Raw genomic sequence first — 6,000 nt, 5'->3', positions numbered from 1 at the left:
CAACAAATTTCATCACATTAAACCTCTTCTTGGGGATTGACCTAACTCCTATAGTACCACAGGAGGGATGAAGTTGTCTTGTGTCGCTCTTGCATGGATCATACATTTTTAACACATTTTTTCATCTTAAAGCGAGAGCCCCAACCGGAATGTGAACATTGACAAGTGCATATGGCCAGTGCCGGACTGGTGGTCCAAAGGCCCACCTGTCAGGTCATTGACCAAGGCCCACACAAGTATGCGCCGAAGGATCGTCTGAGGTGGGTCGGGGGGGGGGGTCTCCCCCCTAGGAAAATTTTGAAAATTGACACCCGCAAACCCATTTTCCAAGCATTTCAGACCAAAGCAGAAGAAGGCAAATTTTTATTTCCTGATACAATTAGATAACAAAATGACCTAAGAGCACTATCATTAGATGAATTTGAGAATTCTAGTAGACTTCATTTTTTGTGTTGTTTGTCAGTCATTTTTTTCCTATCTTTTCTTTCTCCTGTCTGTATCCTGTCCTTTCCTCCCTTCTTTCTCCCCCCCCTCCTTTCTTTCTCTATTCTTTTTTCTTTTATCTTTCTCTTTTTTCTTTTTTCTTTAAAGGCTTAGGCCCACTTTTTTTTAATGAGCTTAGGCCCACCTGTCACGGACAGGTGGACAGGTGGGCCCAGTCCGGCACTGCATATGGCGATGAAGCACATTTTGGTTGGGCGCAAGCTTCTTGTAAATATTTGATCAGACATTACACCAATTTATTTGCCCAACCGGAGCTGTATTGTAAGATCCTGAACTTTTTAAAAGAGACAAAATTTTTTTGTTAAGTTTGAATTGTTTTCTTTCATTTTGATTGTTTATATTCATAAAGTATTTGATATTTTTTTTTAATTTTATATATTATCTGTGATATTTGTTTTTATTTATGGATATAAATATATTTATTGTGATTTCTTTTCTTTTGTCTCGAATAATTTCACCATATGTTTGGCGCAATATAGCCCGGTTGGAGCTGCCGTGCCATAAAACCACATTTCATTCATTCATTCATTTTAAATTAAATCATTAAATTTTGTTTGCATAAATCGAGATACGACTTCGATAAAATGCAATTAGATTAGATATGTGTACGGTTATTATTTCTTAATTTGATATTTTTTTTGTTCTCTGCACATCTCGATTAGTCCAAAAGGTATATTACAGTCATTGATGGGGGGGGGGGGGCACGGTGGCTAGGTTAGACGTTGGCTCGTTAACCTGGATGTTCAGTGTTCGATCCCTGCATTGGCCGAGAAAGTTCATCGGGATTTTCCGACGTGGTTGCCCCTTGTCAGTGCTGCAGAACGGAGCGATGCTTTGGGTCAAGATAACTTTGATTATAAGTGATGGAGAGTGAAGGTACATCAAAACATTGTATGTTCGATCATGAACATTTTATGCTAAAAATAAGAATAGATAATCAGTTTGATTCCTCGATACTTTTGAGAAAGATAAATGTACAATTAATTAATATGTGTCATCTATTTATTTTGGGATTTCGGCGGGGGACATCAGCCTCACTGTTGGCTTGTATTATTTCACAATAAGAATAGGCTATATAGAAATTTAAACATGCATTATGCTAGAGCTTAATCTCCTGTTGCGAGTCTTTCTTTAGGCCTGAAATGTTATCTAAATTATTAATTAGACATTAATTAACTTATATGTTTTGGGGGATTAGGTTCCGATTTGCTGTTCGACTTATATTCATGATTTAATCATGAAGTGGATAATCTAGACTATGTTTTTTTATCGTACCGAATTTAGTAATGATGATCGAGGCTAGGCCGAAAATTCAATCGCAAGAATCTCGGTTCAGAGTGGATCAATTTGACTGAAATTTTCAGCAAATTCCCTTTACATTATCTAGTTTTTAACTATTATAGTGATAACTGCCATCTCTTTATCTAATCTCCCATAGCGTATCTTTAAGTAACACAAGTAAACTAAAGGGTCTTTATTATTTCTTAACTCTGTATCAAGGACAGAGCAATATTATCTTACATACTGCAATTTTTTATAGACAAAGTTATAAAAGGGCACGGAAGTAGAACACATAGAAATCTTATTTATTGTGTTCCTGTGTCTGGATATATATATATATATATATATATATATGGCTCTTAACTGGTAATAAACAACCGATGCACATGGGGTATGCAGTGTGTGTAGTGTATATATATATATATATATATATATATATATATATCCAGACACAGGAACACAATAAATAAGATTTCTATGTGTTCTACTTCCGTGCCCTTTTATAACTTTGTCTATAAAAAATTGCAGTATGTAAGATATTACTGCCTTGAATTTGATTGAAGCAGGCACGGATCGGCAAATTTCATTCTATCGTATTACGAAAGCACGTAATTTTGTAGGAATATTACTGACATAAATTTGAATACCATACGGGAATTAAATAATGAATAAGCGGTTGCCATGCAAGATACGCCCACATTTTTGAAGAGATGGACAGAGAACAAGCAAAATAAAAAGCGATTTTTTGTACAATCAGGGGCCATCATCCAGTATGTTACAGTCTGACATGCGACAATATCAAAAGGAACCAAGATCTTTGGGATATAAAAGTATATATAAAAGTTTCATCAAGTTGAATAAAAATTGTGACATCAAGGGGGACTACAAGCTAAAAAAAACGTGATTTTTCGTATATTCAGGGGTCATAACTCAGGAAGTTACGGTGTGATATGAGCGAATATCGAACGGAACCGAGATCTTTGCAAAATAAACATACATTTTAAGTTTGATCAAAATCGGATAAAAATTTATGTTCTCTAGAGTGTCCACACTCTTGGAATTACATATTTTTTTTTACATTATTTGCGTATGAGGAGCAGTTTCGGTCCGATTTTCGTGAAATTCAAACTTAGTCGTCATTAAGGCGTAACGGTGATATATTGAAACGGTTTTTATAATCGGATAAAAATTATGACATCTAGAAGAACTTCAAGCTAAAAACGCGATTTTTCGTAAAATCGGGGACCATATTCCACGAAGTTACGGTGAGATATGCGCGAATATCGACAGGGACCGAGATCTTTGGGATCTAAACATATATTTCAAATCTCATCAAAATACTACAAAAATTGTGACCTCGAGCGTGTCCACAACCCTGGAATTACATACTTTTACACTATTTGCGTACGAGGAGCGGCCATTTTGTCCTGCAGTTTCGTCCGATTTTCACGAAATTAGAGCTCCGCCATCATTAGCGTGTAACAGTGATATATTAAAACGTTTTTTGAAATCGAATAAAAATTGTGACCTCTAGAGGGGGCTACAAGCTAAAAACGTGACTTTTTGTACAATCATGGGCCATAATCCAGGACGTTAACGTCCAATATGCGGGAATATCGAAAGGAACTGAGATCTTTGGGTTATAAACACACCCTTTAAGTTTCATCAAAATCGGATAAAAATTGTGACCCGCAGTGCCCACAAGCTAAAAACATAATTTTTCGTAAAATCAGGGGCCATAGTCCACGACGTTAGGGACATAAACCTATATTTCAAGTTTTGTTAAAAGTGGATAAAAATTATAACCTGTAGAGTGTCCATAAACAAATTGTGGACGGACGGGCGGACAGGGGCGATGACAATATACGTCCACACGAAAATGTGGAAGGATGGACGGACTGGGGCGACGACAATATACGCCCACACGAAAATGTAGGCGTACAAAAATAGTGAGGTGTTTCTATTTTTATTACGTGCGGATCTGAATATTTTGTCGACATTTTATAAAGAAGAAAACGATGTTTTGGCATCACAAACTATTCTTATTTCGGAAGTTCTTCACTCATTTGCTGTCGTATAAACGAAGACACGTTATTTTGAAGGAATATTACTGCTGTGAATTTGAAGCCGAAGCAGGATCGGCAAGCTTAATTAAATATAATGAATGGAATGAAATGGGGTTTAACGTCCTACTATTCTGCTTCAACTGGGCTAAGGAAGACGGGAGATTTAAATATAAAAAATATCGAGGTGCACCTATTGTTATTATGTACGGGATTTGAATATTTTGTTGACACGTGATATTTAATTGTGGTATGAATCCGTCTGCTTAAATAACGATAAGAGTTATGCCCCTTTACTTTCGGTAAAATGTCCGAAATTTCTCATTTTTCATAGAAAAATGTTTAAATAATCACGATCGACATTTTAGATCGAGAATTTGCGAAAATCCAAATTCACTGGGAGACGCCATCTTGGATTCGTAGACTGGATACCAAACCACACCGAGACTGAATATTTTGGCAAAGCGGGTTGAAGGGGAGATTGAGTTGATATATTGACCCTTTGAATAACAATATAGGCGATTGTGTACCTGAATAATCCGCCGATGTATCCCAATAAAAACTGAAGTTTTTGGTAACTTTCGACACGAATTTTCATACTGTTGCAAGTTAGCTGACAAAGATTTTATTTCTTATGTTGTTAGAATTGGTCAAGCTGCAAATAAATTGATTTTAATTTTTATCGCAAACCCTGCTCCAGTGGAGTTATCGCGATTTGAAGATAGGGTACATTTCAGGTATCTCCAGACACGTATCTTGTGTAGTCTCCTGACACCTATGGAAAATGAACTTGAACCGGTTTACCATGATAATGTGATCGGGTAAGACCCCGACTATCACGAACAATCAAAACCTAGTTCTCCATGGTCATGTAACAGCGGTAGTAGTGCAACAAAAATAGCTAATATTTCGCCTAAAAATGGCAAAAATCAGCCGAAAAACGTAATCGGCCAGTATCTCGGAAACGGTTGATTTCTGAAATCGGCGATTTTGGCTGGGGAATAGGCTCGATGGGTGTACCAAACCCTATGAATATGAACTAAAACGGCCGACCCCCACCTTCGAACATCTGCATGATATTGCATGGTTTTCTCGTGGAATGGCTCTTAAAACCACTAGGACTGAACAATATATCGCAATATGTAAATTTTATTGACAAAATTCTTTTTTAACATTAAAATACTTCAATACATTGTTTGACCCTATCTCACTTCTCGAAAAATATGCTCTGAGGGAATATTATATATATTTTAGTGAAACATGTAAGCTTGACCTTGCACCGTTATAGTTTACATGCTTGTCATTGAAATCTATTGTAAGGATTTATCACCTCTTTTTGAGCCTCTTTTCTTGAAGCAGTATAATATTGCAATAACAGCAATATATCGTGAATTTTTATATTGTTATCGCAAGAATGAAAATTTCAAATATCACCCAACCCTAAAAAAAAAAAGAGGAAAAAAACCCACATAACTCATAGCATGTTAACCGCTCGGTATTTGTAGAGTAGGCAGTGGATAAGCAACAACTGAAAGAGAAAGAAAACCCAGCGAAAAAAAAATATACGGTATACAAATAATACAGATTTGCACCTCCCTGGGCATGATTACCCTTTGTTCACAAAACTTCAGAAGTAAGTGATTACTGTTTAATACTTATTATTTAACATTTTAAAGATTTTACTTCTGGTGAGAAAGGTGGCCCATTTAATTATTTTGTTATTGCGACATTTTTTTTATCCTACCACAAGTGTAAAATTTAATTAAAAAAAAGGTGATGTTTATAGAGCCGTTCTTATTCATTCTTGATTAGAAAAGATTATCTTGTTATTGCGACATTTTTTTTTATCCTACCACAAGTGTAAAATTTAAATAAAAAAAGGTGAAGTTTATAGAACCGTTCTTACTCATTCTTGATTAGAAAAGATTTTTAATTGATTCATCATGAACTGATATTTACAATATCAATATGTATTGCACATAACAAACGTTTATAGTTATAGCAATATTTATAAATATTTAGATTATATTCATTTACATCTTTAAAGATACATTATGTAAGATTTGGATAAAGAACTAGCCATTCTTGTTCGAAAGTAGATGATGTAAAATGAATAATTTGAAAATTTCATTCAAATTACTCTATTGCAAGC

Source organism: Patella vulgata, chromosome 2, assembly GCF_932274485.2.
Source record: "Patella vulgata chromosome 2, xgPatVulg1.2, whole genome shotgun sequence".
In the NCBI taxonomy this organism is placed as follows: domain Eukaryota; kingdom Metazoa; phylum Mollusca; class Gastropoda; family Patellidae; genus Patella; species Patella vulgata.
This window is presented reverse-complemented; position numbering follows the sequence as displayed.